Source organism: Jaculus jaculus, chromosome 13 (assembly GCF_020740685.1).
Source record: "Jaculus jaculus isolate mJacJac1 chromosome 13, mJacJac1.mat.Y.cur, whole genome shotgun sequence".
NCBI lineage: Eukaryota > Metazoa > Chordata > Mammalia > Rodentia > Dipodidae > Jaculus > Jaculus jaculus.
In genome coordinates this window covers 40440531-40459060 of record NC_059114.1, presented here as the reverse complement: position 1 = coordinate 40459060, position 18530 = coordinate 40440531, and the positions used below count along the sequence as shown (strand labels likewise).

The 18530-nt window shown below is 37.4% G+C and overlaps 1 pseudogene; it reads left to right on the top strand.

Moving 5' to 3' along the window:
- The first annotated feature begins 10616 nt into the window (after positions 1 to 10616).
- LOC101601565 lies at positions 10617 to 14163 on the top strand (annotated as a pseudogene).
- Positions 14164 to 18530: the final 4367 nt, after the last annotated feature.

Sequence of the window (18530 nt, the reverse complement as noted above, 5' to 3'; positions counted from 1 at the left end):
ATTTTCTTTTAGTACATTTTAACTTGGATTTTTGCTTCCATTCATATTTTACCAGCTTATACAAATATGAGTAGAAATGTTACACTTTTTGAAAGCATTAAAATTTCTGTTATATATTTCATATTATTAATATTACAATGAGATTTATTTGTTGACATTTATGTAATGAGGCAACAAGTATTCCAGTGTATTTGCTTATACTTCTATGTAGTTTCTAAACCATTTTCTCAAACATAAGTACTAGGATCTATCAACAACACTTTTTGTTTAGTGTTTAGAATAAAGAATTTCTCAGCTGTTAAGATTTTGTGTTAACTTAGATACTGTATGATTTCCTATTTCCCACCCTTTTGCCAATTGTGAATGTTGCTTTCATATGACTAATCACCTTGTTTCACTCATATCTGTGTCTCAATTATCTCAATTAGCATTCCTTCAGTAACTAAAACATTAAACTTACAGCGCTATCAAATTTTCTCTCTCTTTTTTTTTTTTTTTTTTTTTTTGAGGTAGGTTCTCATTCTGGCCCTGGCTGACCTGGAATTCATTACGTAGTCACAGGGTAGCCTTGAACTCATGGCGATCCTCCTACCTTTTTCTCCCAAGTGCTGGGATTAAAGGTGTGCACCACCATGCCTGGAAAATTTTCTGTCTTTTAATACTGTTCTTTTCAATTTTTTGTTTTCTTATTTATTTCATTTGAATTTTGGAATTAGTTTAGCTAATAACTGACTCTGAATATATTATTGGGTTCTGTTAGCACATATTTTATTTGGGATTTTAAAATTTGCTGAATATTGCATTGATTTGAGAGGGGACTTGGTTAAGTTTATATATCACTTTAGACTAGATTGAACTTTTATAATGTAGGTCTTCCTATACAAGAACATAGAATTTCTTTAACTTAGCTCTTCTTTATGACTTTCAATATACTTTACACTTGCCATATACAGATCCCTTTCTCAGTATATTCTTAAATATTGTGCCATGGTGGGAGCTGTGCTTTTAAATGGGACTTATTCCTCCATTATAATTCTTACTTTTGTATGTGTGAAGAGTATTGATTGCTTCTATCAATAGTATATACTGCCTCATTAAATTCTTTTATTGTTTGTAATTGTTTTCTAAGATCTGCTTTTCTCAGTTAGTTTAACTCTTTTTCAATATTTGCATTTAATTATGTTCTTTTTCTAATTCTGTTTCCAGTCCTCCAGAGTAATATTAAATGCTAATGTTGACAGTAAACATTTATCATTCTTAATATTGATTGCTTTTTCACATAGAGATGGCATATTGTATTATATTGGTAGTAACTGCTTATTTCTATCTTATTAGAAAAATTTATTCTTTTTTTATGAGACAGAGAGAGAATTGCCACACCAAGGCTTCAGCCATTGTAATCGAACTTCAGACACATGTGCCACCTACTGGGCATGTGTGACTTTGTGCTTGCGTCATCTTGTGCATCTGGCTTGCGTGGGATCTGGACAGTAGAACATGGTTCTTATGCTTCACAGGCAAGCACCTTAACTGCTAAGCCATTTCTCCAGAACAAAAGTTTTATTTTTATTATCAATAATTTTTCCAGGTGTGGTAGTGATCAGCTGTTGGGAAGTTGAGGCAGGAGACTGTCTGCAGTGCACAATGAGTTGCAGTATAGCCTGGGCACAGAGGTGATCCTGTCTCAATGTGCCCAAAATAATGCCAACTCTGCCCAATGAAAATTTTCAGCCCCAGTGTCAATAATCACAATTTCTACACTTTGTTTTGTTCATATTATAATATACATTCTGAAGTTTCCCTGTACTTTTCATTCCTAGAATAAACTTCACTTTGTCAAAACATATAATGTAATGTTAAATTCTGTACTCTAATGTTTTCTTTAGAATTTTATAATTATATTTATAAGTACAGTGGATAGACTCTTTTTGTTTACCATTTGTGAGCTTTTTGTATCAAGGTTTTATTCTTTTCTTCAAAAATTATCTAGAAGCGGGCTGAAGAGATGGCTTAGTGGTTAAGCGCTTGCCTGTGAAGCCTAAGGATCCCAGTTAGAAGCTCAATTCCCCAGGACCCACATTGGCCAGATGCATAAGGGGGCGCACACATCTGGAATATGTCTGCAGTGGCTGGAAGCCCTGGCAAGCCTATTCTCTCTCTCTTTCTCTGCCTCTTTCTCTGTCTGTCACTCTCAAATAAATATATAAAAATAAACCAAAAAAATTTTTAAAAATATCTAGAAGCTTTTTTTATATTCTGGAAAACTTTAAAGCATACCACAGTTATTTGTTCAAAGTACTTTGTAATTTAGTTTCCTCTGAAACTGTGGCTCTGGTGCTTTGGAGAAAAATAAATTTTCCACCCACCATCTCTCAACCCAGTCTCTCTCCCTTACTGAGTCTGTTTAATTTCTTTTTTGTTTGTTTAAAATGGTACTTGTAAAATTTATTTATTTATTTATTAGAGACAGAGAGAGGGGGAGAAAGAGAGAGACAGAGAGAGAATGGGTGCACCAGGTCCTCTAGCCAGTGCAAACTCCAGACACATGTGCCATCATGTGCATCTGGCTTATATGGAACCTGGAGAATTGAACCTGGGTCCTTTGGCTTCACAGGCATGTGCCTTAACCACTAAGTCATCTCTCCAGCCTTTGTTTAATCTTTAAAAGAAACATTAAAATTATTATTTTTATTTATTTGTGTATGTGTGAGAGAGAGGTAGATAGAGATACTGAACAAGCCTACTAGGGCCTCTAGCCACTGCAAACAAACTCTAGATGCATGTACCACCTATAAATATGGCTTCATGTGGTTACTAGGGAATTGAACATGGGTCCTTTGGCTTTGCAGGCATGCATCTTAAATGTTAAGCCATCTCTGTAGCCTGAAACTGTTTAATCCTAACAAGAATGGTGGTTTCAAGAAAGGTAGGTTCTGTTATTTGTGGTTCCTTGTGGCTCCTGTTCTGTTCATCCTTCCTGGTGATCTTGTGTGCTTCCTAACACTTGTACTGCTTGATGCTCATTGCCCTTGGAAGACTGTGTCTGGGTGTCACCCTGAGGCCTAGGACAGATATTTTCTCTTGCAGAGGGGGTGTTCTGGGCTTCTGCTCCATCCATGGACTTCCAGTAGATTACTGCTCCACTCCTGAGGAAAGTCACTTCCATCCACTACCTTCTTTTAAAATTTTTTTAAATTACTTTTGCATTCAGCAAATACAGGCAGTTTGGTACCATTATTAGGCTCATCCATGACCTACCCCCTCCTCATTCGCCCCTCCTTGTTGAGGTATATGAGTCATTCATTGTGGAGTTAGCCCACAGTTATAGGTAAGATAAATGTCTCTGCATATCTTGACCCAACATGTGGCTCTGACATTCTTTCCACCCCCTCTTCCTCAAAATTTCCCTGAGCCATGTTGGGATCATTTTTGGTCTGCTTTGGTGATGAGGTGTTGGGGGCCTCTGGGTCTCTGGCTCTCTGATTTGGTAGGAGTTGATTTTTCTCTGTGTTGTTCTCCTTCCCCCTTGTGCTGGTATCTGGTTCATCAGGAAAACAGCACCCTTGCTTCTTTTGCCAATTTTTCTTAGTTTCAGCTAGAGCCCTTTTGAAGTATGATGGGGGTGGGTCTCTCCTTAGGATCTGCATCTATCTGAAAAAGAGAAGCAGATTCTCCAAGGGAGAGTAAGTTAGCACCAGGACAAATGAGATAACCCTTACATTTTTATAGAGAATTTAATAGGTGTAGGCCCTCTTGTAGCCCATGATTGATGGTAGCTTGATATTGGAGAGTGGGCTAATGTTTAGATAAAGTTCTGACTTACTTTCTGCTGTTGTTCTTTGTAGCGTTTCCCATGTTTGTGGTGGGAGGTTGTATAGAAGGTCTTTGGCTCTCATGTACTCTTATTCTTGTTCCCATGAGGCCCCCATCTCATTATAGGAGGATTCCAACTATCGTGGAATTTGCCCATTTTTCCCACACAAAGTGAAGCCACAGAAGTGAGCCAGAATGTGTCAGTAGCCTTGCAGGGAAAGCAGCTTAGATTTTCTTCTTATATTGCCAATATGTAAAAACGTTTGTTTTAATTTGTATTGTATGCATCATGTTTAGTTATTTTCAGTTAGAAATTTGACTTCACCTTCCATTACCAGAAGTTAGAAATTTTTCAAATTCTTCTTTACACTATCTTCATTTCTGTCCTCTATGCCAATGTGTGTTGTGCAATATCACAGTGTTTCATCTGATTTCACCTTCATTTGGTATAGTTTTGTATGGTTTTTCACTGCCCCCTCAGAATTTTTCTACTCATATTTCCTTCCGTTGGCATAACATGTTCTCCTAAGCTCCTCTACCTGCTGTGTGCTCACACCTCATAGACACACTCACATCATTGAGGCTTTTAGCAGTTATGGTGGACTCGTGGCCACAATTCTTTTCTTTTGTATTCCTTTCTCTCTTTCTTTCTTTTTTTTGTGTGTGCATGTTTGTTGATTCCTGTGAAATACTTTGTACAAATTTGGAGATTGCTCTCTGTTTACTCTTTGTTTGTTTGTTCTGTTGATGTTTTTTTTTTTTCCCATAGTAATGTCTTGCTCTAGCCCAGGCTGACCTGGAATTCACTATGTGGCCTCAGGGTGGCCTCAAACTTACCAGTTCACAGTGTCCTCCTACCTCTGCCTCCTGAGCACTGGTTTTAAAGGTCTATGCCTCCACGCCTGGCTTTTGTTTACTCACTTTTGAAGCAAGTTAATTTTTGGAGTTTATGTTGGGAACACACTATACAGATTTGTTGATATTCTTTCTTTGACCTGGAGTTCACTTTAGTTTTATGTCTCCTTTGTTTAAGGATGTGGGCATAATGAGGGAAGTGTCTAACAATGAGTATCACTTTTCTCTGTTTCCAAAGACATGGACTTATTTCTGAACTTGATGTTTGGTGCCTAGCTTCTGTGCAAGGGCAGCTTCCTGGAGTGGGTGGAGCAGAGGAACATCAGGGGACAATTTGCTACCAGCACATGGGCCTTTGTAACAGTGTCTGCAGGGATGGGTGCTGTCCTCACCTTTAGGATTCCATTTGGGACAGCTGTACTGATGCCTTGACCTCACTCAACTTCTCCCCTGAATGACTCCTCAGCTGCCCCCATGTCTTTTGTCAGTCCTCTCACAGATCTTAGAAAGTGAGACTCTGGCTGTTTATTTGAGAACAGGATGTATTTCCTTTGCTGCCTTTAGATGCTTTTGTTGGAGGAGAAAAAAATTTGAAATGTTCAATTAATGACTCCTTTATTTATTTATTTATTTTGGTTTTTCTAGGTAGGGTCCCACTCTAGCCCCAAACTGACCTGGAATTCACTATGTAGTCTTATGGTAGCCTCAAACTCATGGTGATCCTCCTACCTCTGCCTCCCAAGTACTGGGATCAAAGGCATGTGCCACAATGCCAGGCTTAATGACTTCCTTTTCAAAGCAAAATTAAGTATTTTCTACCTATTTATGACTTCTGTAAATATATTTTCAATTTGTCAAATGTCTCTAAAAACATTTCTCATGTTTTGGATCCCAGTGTTTCATGAAGAATACATATTAACTTTTGTTAGTGCTGCTTCTATGATAAGGAAAACAACCATAGATGTCAAAATGGTTATTTTCAAATCTAGAATATATATCAATGACTCTGACCAAGGGTCACTTAATTCAGAAGGCTTCCATATACTGGGAACAATGATGAATCTCTCCTAGTTTGTTCCAGGACATCATTCAATAAGTCTTGAGATGACAGATATATTTGTACAGCCTTTAATGGCACCCAGTGGCTCAGTGTTACCAGCCTTTGGCCCTGGCTACCACTAGGTCAAATTTATAAAGGTTCACACTGGAAGGCTATTATATTATATAAAATATGGCATATTCAATGTTATCAAAGTTAAATGTTGTGTATATGTTTCTAACAGCTCTGCTAATATCTTCTCTATTTTACAAGCCATTCACAAAGAGATTCATGCCACATCAAATACTACTGTGTCATTCAATAAACAGTTATGGAAGAAAATCTCAGCCAGCTCATGCTCAGATGGTCCTGAGACAATCCAACTCCATCTACCTGGGTCCCCTCAAATGCTCCCCAAGGCTCAGAAGTCCACAAGAAAGATAACTCCAAAAGTGACCAGTTTGCTGTGTGCTCACTTCTCATTAACTCTTTACTTTTATTCTTTTTCCCCAATACTCTCATCCAATATTACCTTTCTGCACTCCATCAATACACTTCCAGGCTCCTTTAAAGTAGTTCCCCTCTCTGGAAGAGACTCTTTAATTGCCACAACTTTGTGACCCATTCAGCAGGAAATCATTAAAAATCTGATGTCATTGTCCCTTGTCCTCTAACAGAAGAGTGTCTTCTCATGAAAGAGTAAATAAGAAAGAGGCAGAGTTATGGTGACTGACCCCCTAAAGGTGCAAAATTTGCACTTGGTGTAAATCAAAGATCTGACCTCTTATCTTTTGCCTGGTTCCCCAGACCTAAACAAACAGCCAGGACCCCTCCTGGGAGGACGGTCTTTCATAGGATTCAACATTGTAGTTGATGAAGTTCAGCCTCTGGAACTTGATGCCAGAGCTAATCTCTTCCTGAGACAGGCCCTACCCCTAAACATCCAGCTGTCACTCTGGTTCACCTGAGCCAAAAGACAGCCTACCATTAAAAGGTAAAAGAAAAGAAAAGAAAAGAAAACAAAATAAAATAAAACAAACAGAAAAAAACTTTGCAAGGGGAGGGCAGGATCTCTGATCACTTGGGAATGTCCAGTGGTGGGTAAGTTTTTACCTTGGCTGAGCCCAGGCTCAGCCAGAAGGATTCCATCCTATGCCCTAGCCCAGGACCAGCTAGCTGCAACCCAACTCCCCAGCCATTATACTCCACATGGGTTCTTTATTTCCTCCAGCTCCCCACATGGTAGGAGCTTCTTGAACTTTCTTTTCTGTTTCTTCTTTCTTTCCATGCTTTTTGCCAGGCCTTCCATGTGGTATATCTAGCCATGGGTGCCTTTCCTTGTTTCTGTACTTCCCTCAATAAAGGTAATATTTTTTTTTAAATAATTCTGCTTAAAATAAACAAGATGATCATATCTTTTTGAATTCCTAAATCTTTTGGTGCAATAAAATGTGTTAGTGTACACGTTTAATATTAATTTTCTGTGAATTCCTGAAATAATACTTGAAAGGTTTACAAAAATGAGATAAATTATATTTATTGTCCATTACCCAATATTTATTGATATGTACTCAATAAATATTATTAAATACTTTAGATATATAATCTTCTAAAATTCTCAACAGCATTTCATGAGGTTAAATAGTATTTCATAGTTGAGTAAGTAAAGACCAAAAATAAGTTGTGCACATTTACAGTGTTACAAGAGCTCAGTTTTAAGCAGGATTACTGTCTTTATAATTCACCATTTTATTATTGTAATGTGCTAGTTTATTTAACAAAGAAATTAATTTTAGGACAAATTCTTCATATTTTTTCTGTTATTGTGAATGCTACGTTTGAATTTATTTTTTGAATTTCCTTAATTAGATTTTGATGATTTTATTTTTGTATAACATGTTGTCCGTGATTAAAATATACTAAATATGGGAGTATTTTTCCCTTGGTTACTTTCCTGATGCACTCTTTGTTTTTAAAAAGGCCTAAGATTCCCTGCACCTCATTCAAAAAGTACCACTTAGACTCAGATATCAATGCTTTATTTTAGTTTGTTTGAATGCATTTTGTGAATATTTAGTTTTAATTGGTAATTTCCTTTTAGTTTTCCTTAAATGAATTTTAATGTTTTATTCTACATCGTGAGTTTAAAAGCCCAATATAGTTTCCCTTCTATTTCTTTTAAAATATTGATTTAATTCAAAGGAATGATTTCATTTCTTTTAGCATTAGCCATTTTTCACTCTACAGTAATTTCAGTGCCATTATTTTCTAAATAACTTGTAATTGTATTGTAGTTTTGATTTTCCTTTTTTAAAAAAATTTCCCTGAGTAGATTTTAATATATGCTTTTATTATTGAATGTTCTTTTTATTGGATTGTCATTAGAGAAAATGCTTTATAATTTCTGCCTTTGAGGATTTATGCAGGTTTTATAGCCACAGAATATAGGCAATTTTGCTAAATGTTCTTAATCTTTAAAAATAAGGTTTATATAGAAAAAATGTTCTATGCATGATCATTTATTACATGGCACTTCTATGTGTTGTTTACATGCACTGCTTTTTATGTTTGTTCTGTCACTCCTGAAAAAGATGAAATAGAACTACCAACAGACCTAGGTATTCCACTACTGGGGATCTACCCTAAAGCCTCCTTGCTTCACTGTAGAGACATTTGCTTAACCATGTTTATATCTGCTCAATTCGTAATAGCTAAGAACTGGAATCAATGCAGAAATCCATCATTGGACAAATGGATAATTAAGATGTGGTACATTTACACAATGGATTTCTACTCAGTTGTAAGAAAAAAAATGATTCAATAAAATTTGTAGGAAAATGGACAGACTTGGATCAGATCATACTCAGAAAATGCACACAATCAAAGAAAAACAAATGCCAGATGTTCTCATTCATCTATGGTTAGTAACCTGAAACAGTTTGAGTTGCTGGCATACCTGACAAGCAATAAGGATACAAGGGTTTGGGGGAAGGGAAATGGGAGAGTGGGAGGAAATAAACACAAAATTAAACCCCAAATGAACTGGTACCATAGAAACTTTTGTACTTGAAGATAGATTAAAAGATTTAACCCTTAATAGGAATATGAGAGGATCATCTGGAAAGAAGGGCCTTGTTGTTGGTGGGATGAGCCTGATCTTAAAACATTTGGCTCTGGCCTGTAACTCCTGGTACCAGAAAACAGTTGGTAACCACATTTAGCTGTTGATCAGAGAAACCTACAAGGTCTCCAAAGCAAGACAGGCTTCTGTGAAAGCACTTGATTACCCACTTGAGGTAAAAGGCAAAATCCTATTGCTGAAGACATCATATTCTGCAAACATAAAACATGGAGAGACCAGGCTGTAATCCAGAAGAGAGGCAGTCCCAGAGAGTTAGCATGTCTAGTTCTGGAAAGCCCTACATGAGCTACTGGGGGAAAATGACCTACAATGGTATGAGCAAGCAGGGGTCTAAGCTACTCAGAAGCAAATAGTCTGAAAAGAAGTACACACAAGCATAATGGCAAACAGCCTTTGTGGGTAAGAGATATGCTAAGTAGAAAGGAAACCAAATCGGGAACTGAATTTAAAAATCCATGGAGACAAAGATCATGCTCTCTAATGTCAAGTTTCCAGTAGTCTTTGGTTAAAAGAGGGGCTACATCCATCAAAATCTCTCTAAAATTAATAACACTTATCATATTTAACTTATTCTAACTTCACTCTCCATTGGTTAATCTGTTTGTCTTTTTCAGAAGTAGCGAGACCTGAGGAGATAAACCACCCCTTACACTTCAGTCAAGGCCCAAAAGAAACCACAGAGGAATTGGAGAAATGAACAAGAGTGCTGCTTTCATGGTGAGTCTGGCAATCAGTACAAAGGTGAAAGAGACAGATGCTGAGGATACTCAACAAATACTATAGCAGAAATCCAGTGGCTCCAAATAGCTCATCACTGAAGTAGACTTAAAATACACCCAGAAAGGATCATTGAAAAGGATCATTGCAGAAGATGGGGGAGAAAGATTGTAAGAGCCACAGGTTAGGATATCATACCCAGAGGTATTGCATCTCTCACAATGCATAACCCAAAACCCAATGCAGAATACCAGCAACCACACTAAGGGTGACCCTCAGTGGAATGGGGGTAGGTGTTGGGCTCTGAAAGGACCAGGCGTGAGGCCTAGTGGAACTTCCTGAGCCTAGCTAAAGTTTGGCAACCTGTCTCTGGCCAGCTAGGACGCAGCAAGATGCCTAATGGTTTCTGGCCTGCCACTTCTGCATGGCAATTGTAATTACCATTTCAATAGTTAAAGTTTACTATTGGCCCTTACCTCTTCCCCCATCCTAAAATCCCCACCTTCGTCCCCAACATGATATAGGCAACTGCTCAGAGTAATAAAGCGAGTTGTTTCTGCAAGTTACTACATTGAAGAGACTCCCGACTCAGTGTGGTTTTTCTCTGGTGGCCTGGAGAGGTTTCTGAGTCATCCGATGCTCATCATCCTCCTTCAACTCCTAGGGAGTAAACCAGCAGGCCTGGTTCTTCCCTCGGCACTACCTACCTGACCAGGAAGGAGCCCCACAGGTAGGGATGAGGGAAGTGATGGGACCTACACATGATGTGTCCATACAAAACATACTCATAATAAAAAAATAAAAAGATAAAAATAGTCTACTGAATTTTTCTACTTTGTTATGTTTCTAGTAATATCTATTATATTGTCCACTTCTTACTATATATTAATATTATGTTATTCTCTACTGGAAGACTTATGACTCAACTTTTTAATAGCTTTATTCTATATTAAAATGTAGTAATGCAAGGCAGGGATCTGGTAGCTGGGACATGGAGGGAAGCTTCTGGGCCTACAGTGTAGCCTGTCCGCCTGACCTTCAGCATGGATCCAAGTTTGAAACATGCGTACTCTGAAAGACATTACCAGGTGGCTGAAGTCAGTCAAAAACATCCAGAAAATTATCAATTCTATGAAAATGATAGCAGCAACAAAGTACACCCTTGCTGAGCAGGACCTGAAACTAGCTCATATGTATGGGACAGGATCACTGGCCCTGTATGAAAAGCTGATATTAAGGCTTATGAAGACAAGAGGAAACATAAGGCTAATGGTATCATCATACCTGATTTTAACCTGTATTACAGAACCACAGTAACAAAAACAGCATGGTACTGATCTTCAACAAAAATGCTCACTGAAGAAAAATGGTGCTGGAAAAACTAGATATGTATCTGTAGAAGGATGAAAATAGATCCTATCTCTCTCCATGCACAAGAATTCAGTCCAAATGGATCAAAGACCTTAATAGCATATCTGAAAATGCTAGAGAAAATGGTAGGAGAAACTCTTCAACATATTGTCATAGGCAATGACTTTCTGAATATAACTCAATTGCTCAGGAAATAAAACCATGGAACAACCTCTGGGACCTCATGAAATTGCAAAGCTTCTGTACAGCAAAGGACACTGTGAATAAAAGCAAAGAAGCAACCCACATAATGGAAGAAAATCTTTGCCAGCTATACATCTGACAGAAGATTAATATCTAGGATATACAAAAAGCTCAAAAATTTAAATAGTAGGAAACCAAACAACCCAATTTAAAAACGGGCTATGGAACTAAATAGAGAGTTCTCAAAAGAAGAAATTCAAGACAGATGTGCTGGCTCATGCCTTTAATCCCAGCACTCGGCAGGCAGAGGTAGGAAGATCACTGTGAGTTCAAGGCCACCCTGAGACTACATAGTGAATTCTAGATCAGCCCGGGCTAGAGTGAGACCCTACCTCAAAAAAACAAAAAAGAAGAAGAAGAAGAAGAGAGGAGGAGGAGGAGAAGAAGGAAATGCAGATGGCATATAAACATCTGAACAAATGTTCTACATTCCTAGTCATTAGGGAAATGCAGATTAAAACTACATTGAGATTCTATCTCACTCCTATCAAATTGGCTACCATCATGAAAACAAATGACTATAAATCCTGGTGAGGATGTGGAAAAAGAGGAGCCCTTCTACACTGTTGATGGGAATGCAATTTAGTCCAGTCCTTGTGGAAATCAGTGTGGAGGTTCCTGAGACAGCTAAAAATAGATATACCATATGACCCAGCTATACCACTCCTAGGCATATATCTTAAGAACTTATCTCACTACATTAGAGATACTTGCTCAACCATGTTTATTGCTGCTTTATTCACAACAGCTAAGAAATGGAACCAGCCTAGATGTCCCGCAACTGATGAATGGATAACAAAGATGTGGCACATTTTTACTGGAGTTCTACTCAGTGGTAAAGAAATGGAGTTCTACTCAGTGGTAAAGAAAAATGAGGTTATGAAATTTGCAGGAAAATGGATGTATCTGGAAAGTATTATACTTAGTGAGGTAACCCAGACCCAGAAAGCCAAACATCACATGTTCTCTCTCATATGTGGATCCTAGCTACAAATGATTGGACTTCTATGTGAGTAGGAATAAAACCCAGCAGCAGAGGCCAGTAAGATAGAAAGGGGATATAAAGGGAATAGAAAGGGAGGGAGGGGTACTCAAGAGCATGGTATTGTATGCATGTAAGTAGAAGAACAGATTAATGGGGGTGAAAAAGCCCAAGTGAGGTCAGAGGAAGAGACTGAGTAAGGGAAAGGTGGAGGGAGGGCTAATCAAATCTAAGAGGATATAAATAAGTCATATGTAAACCTACTTTCTTAGACAATGGAACACTCAGAAGCCATAGATTGTTGCTAGGAAATTTTCAGTGCCTGGAATGGAATACCTTCCAGTGAGTTGCTGGCCAGGGAGGTCCCTGTTGCCTCCCAAACATTATGGGCTATTCCCAGGGCCTTTGGTTTCTCACCAGGCCTCAATGGTAAGAGACTATTGCTGAAGACTCCACATAGTTGAACTGGTATGTCACTGAGAAATCCTTCTGGAGCTGAACTAAAAACCTTCTTCATATAGACCAGTTGGCAGACAGCTGGAATAAGGTACACTACATGCAGTTCAATGGGAGAGAGAGAGAAAAATCACCAATGAAGATACTTCAAGCCTTAAATTTGGTCAGGTAGGCCAAATGAACCAATGGGTGCGATAGTGGCATGTCTGTTATGGGGGAAACCAACTGCTCTCTAATTGGACTGAAGGTACACTCCATTGAGGGACTGTATCCCTGATACCAAAAACCTACAACAAGGGTAGTCATGAGCCCTAGTGGTGTAACATCTGCTGGTGTCTGGCTAAATGTATATACTATGCTCACCAAACTGCCTGGTAAACATGTATCTGAATGTTCATACCCATATATTAATGCTACTCTCATTTTGGGTTAGAGAAGCTTCTCTTTACAGATGACAATAATGTTGGGATGACTCGGCACCATGGTGCTGAGAAGAAGTGACAGAGGAGTGCTCAGCACTGAAATATCTCTATCACAACTTCCAAGGCTCAGGATCCATTGCAGAAAAGGTGGTGGAAAGAATGTAAGAGCCAAAGGAAGGGTAGGACTCCTTACAATGTGCTCCTCTGGACACAAAATGGACTAGATATCCATGACCTCATGTGTCTGATATTACCTACACAAGACCATCATAATAGGATGAAAAGATCATGATATCAGAATAAAAGAGACTGATTCAGAAGGGAAGGGATATGATGGAGAGTGTAGTTTCAAAGGGGAAAGTGGGGGGAGGGAAGTAATTACTATGGGATATTATCTACAATTATGAACTTGTCAATAAAGATAAATAAATAAATAAAATTTTAAAAAGTAAGATGGAAATTAAAAAAGAAAAATAAAGAAGGAGACAACTCCTTATTGGTATGTCCTCAGATCAAGGGCTCTGTGCTGCTATCAATTCCTTGATTACTAAGCAGATAAAAAGTGAAGTGACTATACTCACAGAAGCTAGAAAAGAAGTTATGTTGGTTCCAGCTGGAGATAAAATCAGGGGCACACTTTATCATACTTATCCCAGCCAGCTTCTGATGTCATTCAAAGATATGGGAAGAAAAACCTTACTTTCAGAGATGCATCAGTCATCCTCCTTGAATTAATAAATTTTGGATATGAGTTTGATGAAGGCTCTCTAATCAATTTCAGGTCTTTAATCAATTCAGATCTGTTATCTCCTACAGGACAGAAGAAAAGCCCATCCTTTCTTTTAATACCATTGCAAGTTCTGAGAACATGAGTGTCCATGATTGTATTGATGTTGATAAGCTACAAAATTCCCAAGAATACAGTCTGGCCAACATCATCTACTACTTCATGAAGTCATCCACCATCAGTAAGCAGAGTGCTAGGATGACAGCCATGGACAACGCAAGCAAGAACACCTCTGAAATGATTGACAACTTGACTTTGAAGTTCAACCACATCTGCCAAGCTGCTATCAAAAATGAGCTGATTGAAATTAACTCTGGTGCTACTTCTCTGGATTAATAAAAATCAAGTTCCAGCCTCAAATAAGAGGTAAATAAGGGTAATTCCACAAGTAGATTTTGTGTTTAACCGATTGCTTGTTTTTGTCAGAGGAATCACTAAAGACAGCAAGACGCTTGTAAATGATATCACAGTAAACTTACTATAAGGGAAATAATGTAATAAGTGAAAATATCAGAATGTTTGATAAATTTTTCAGCCCAACAGTTTTCCTTGGCATTTTTTTTTTGTTGTTAATACACACAGACACACAACTTTGCTTTTTTTTTTATAGTTGTTTAGTTTCTGTACATTTACAATAAGATCTAACCAAGTATATATTAACATGTTTCTTTCAAGTGGAAAAGTTGCCATGGTATCTGTTTTCTTGAAAATCCTTCATTTGAGAAAATGCTGCACTTGAGGCCTCTATCCCTTTGTTACCCTACATTCATCCTGAAGCCACCATCATTTTCAATATTAAAATAATTATTTTGAAGGTATCACTGCATGTGGTTTTTCATACTTCTTTTATGCCATCTCCTTGTACCTTAAGGCATTAGTAGACATTCTTTCCACATCTGAGAGACACTTTCCTCCTCTTAGATCCTGTTCATTTTCCTTCATTTGTGATTAATTATTTTCTGGTGTTATTAGTTCTTCTGATTCTTTCTGCTCCCCAAGGTCTTTGGTGCATCCATGAGCTCTCCCTATTTCCATGATCTCCTCCTTGGAGGTTTGTTTCTTTCATAAAAGTTTCAGTCCTCATCATTACACTGATGACTTTTGAACTTTTGTCTTTTATTTTGAGTTTTCTGAGACCTCAACTCTCCCCCCATAAACTAACCAATAGGCAAATGTCTTTGTCTACCCATACAGACTCTGAGAATCTTTCTATTATCTTACCATTTCTACCTCTAGCCTAACAAAGAGAACCTCGTGTTTGTAATTTTGGCTTCATTTGTCATCACTACCTTGCATTTCATCTCTCCTTGCACGCAGACATCATGTATAGAACTCATATCAGATACAGTAAGGGTCTGAACCTACTATGATTATTTTCTCACAAGTAGTGATATGGATAAACCTATCCAAGACAAGTTCTCACGATTAGTAGTATTCTGAAGGACCAACTCCCATATGTATATGTATGTATATATAATATATATATATATATTAGAAAAAGCTCCACAGTACAAAAATACTTACTGTGCATGATAGCATAATCCTCTCTGCCCACCCTAAGATAGTTTATTGTACATATTTTAAACATTATAAAAAGGTAAACTTCAATATTTGTTCTTTCAATTTTCCTGGTAAACATCATTCTGGCAGTTACCTATCAACCTGTTATGAATTTTATATGTGCAAAATAACACTTGCCTTCTCTCAAAAGGATTCATGTAACTCCTTCTAAACCTCTTTTAGCCCAGCAACTTATCCAACTTGAAATTTAGGTTCAATCTCTGATGCATGAAAGAAGCTAGAAGAAACAATTCATAAATATTAAGCCATAAAGTATATACTCCATATTAAACTAGGAGATAAGTGCTGATATGATAGGTCCTCTTTGTGAGATTGGTTTGAAGACAGGTTCCTAAAGAAGTGAAGTCTGTGTCATTAAATCCCAGCATGAAGACTGGGCAATGGTAATAGCTCACATTGTAGAACATATTAGTATAGAATCTCTTTTGAAAGTTCTATTTCACTAATCTTCAGAATGACTATGATATGTACAGAAAATATGGTACTATTCTGAGAAAGTGAGGACAGTAAGATTTGAAAATGTGCAGTTGATCCAGATGGAGACATAGCTAGTGTTAGAGTCTAGTCTTAAACATCAACTTCTAAACACTGTGATCAATGATGCTCTCTATTCAAAATAGTTACTTTGGATGGGCACATGTCATATGTTCAAACAATTTTTAAGGTCATCTTTTAATTTTAATTTCAATACAGTTATGTATAATGTATTTTTACTTTACTCTCCCCAGTTAGCCTCTCTTATCCTTCTCCACCTCCCACTGAAACCCTTCTTATTGCACACTAACCTCCATTCTATTTGCATTAATTTTTTGAGCCACTGAGTTAAATTAAGATTGCCAGATTTCATTCCCTATAACTAGAGCCATGTTATTTTTGACAAAGAAGACAAAAATACACACTGGAGAAGAGACAAGATCTTCAACAAATAGTGCCAGAAAAACTGAATATCTGCATGTAGAAGAATGGAGTTTGATCCTTATCTCTCACTGTGCAAAACTACAAACTTCAAATGAATTAGATACCTCAATATAAGACCTGAACCTGTAAAACTGCAATAGAAAAAAAGTAAGAGAATATACTACAAGATATAGGTGTATGCATGAACTTGCCAAAAGGACTTTAGTCACTTGGGAAATAAGATAAATAATCCAAAAATGGGACTGCATGAAATTAAAAATTCTTTGCACAGCAAAGAAAATAGTCAAGTAAGTAAAAAGGCAGCCTAAAAAATTGATAAAACCCTGCCTAGCTATGCATCTGGCAGAGGGATTATATCTAGAACATATAAAGAACTCAAAAAAGTAAGCATCCTCCCAAAAAACAAAAACCATTCAAAACCTGACTATGGAAACTGAACAGAGAATCCTCATAAGAAAAATACAGCTGGCTAATAAATATTGCAATATAGCTCACTGCTCATAGCTATCAGGAAAATGTAAGTTTGGATTATTTTTGAGGCTCTTCTGTAATTTGAATAGGAGCACTTTAGTGCTAGGAATTTTACCTTTGAACTAGCTTCATTGTGGTTCTAGAGGCAGACACACTGACTGGAAGAATTGCTATCCATTATGTTGATATTTAACAAATACATCCATATATAAACTTAGCTCAATTTATTGCATTTCCTTATTCCAGATAATGTATGAATAATTGCTTTATAAATTCATTTGATCTTTATAAATACCATATGACTTAGATAGACAATTATCATTCGTATTCTGCAGAAGAAACTGTTTCTGATAAAGGTAAAATAATGCACTCAGGCCACAGAGCCAGGTGGTAAAGCTATTTGGGCCCAGCATTAATTTAGCTACTGCTCTCTACCATCTGTCAGTATTTGAGTCTGTTCTGCAGCATGCCAGAAAGGAATAGGACAATGGTTTTAAAACACAGATATACTTCCTAACAGTCCTTTCATGGACAAGTCTGAGTCTATATCTCTTCTTTAATCTGGGGAGAAAAGTTAAAAGTGATGCTACATGACTTCCACAGAGCTATGTAGCTTCCATCTTGTTGTATGGAGAATATACTCAAGTCTTGTACATTTACAGAGGATGCCATGCTGTGAGGAAACCCAAGCCATCTGAAGAGGCCATGCGCACATATATATGAAAACCTGCTTAATAGTCATAGTCAATTTTAGCCTTCAAATTGTCCCAGTATGAAAGTTAAACATACACAAGAAGAATCAGTCTTAAAGTAGATTCCTGGCAAAGGTGTTCCAGTCACCCCCAATTTTTCTGGTGTTCCATGGTGAAGCCCCAAACACTGTGGCAAGAGTTATTCCCACTGTGCCTTGTATATATCTAATCATCATAACAATAATTTGTTGAATTATGTACTTCAAACAACCAGAATAGAGCAACTATGGTGAGGCACACCTGTAACCTGTCACTTGGGAGGCTGAAACAGGAGGAATGTGAGTCTGAGGCCAGCCTCAGATATACATGAAAACCAGACTCAAAACATCTACAATAATAAAATAGAGTAATATGACATAATCATAGTTAAATAAATATCACATATCCTGAGACCACTTGTTATCTAAATGTATAGAGTAATACCCCAGGGCTATCTGGTTGAACCAATTAAGTACATTATATATTCCACGAACTACACTTGAGGAAACAATACATTAAGCCAAAAGCAGTGTTTAAATTTTTGTCTCTTGGACAGTTCTCTCTTACCTAGAAAGGTGGGAGTTGTGGATTCTCTTGCTTATATTTTGCCAAGCTCTGTGTGCAGTGAACTTGTTCTTGGCTTCTTGCCCATCAAACCTTGGCCACTATGTCACTTAGCCTGCTATTTTATAGCCAGGTATGAACTATTTTTATGCTAAGGGTTTGTTCTCCATACAGTTAAGGGTATTGACCAAATTTCTTGACTGTGTAGTTCTCTATTACCAGATTTGTCAATGATGGTGAGAAATAGATTCAAAAATTATTAATATTATTGCAAGTGGTCTTTCTGAGCTGGGGCACACTTACCTTTCTCCTTTTTTTTTTTTTTTTTTTTTTTTTGAGGTAGTGTCTTGCTTAGCTCAGGATGACATAGAATTCACTATGTAAGATCAGGGTGTCCTTGAACTCACAGTAATCCTCCCTTCCTCAGACTCCCAGGTT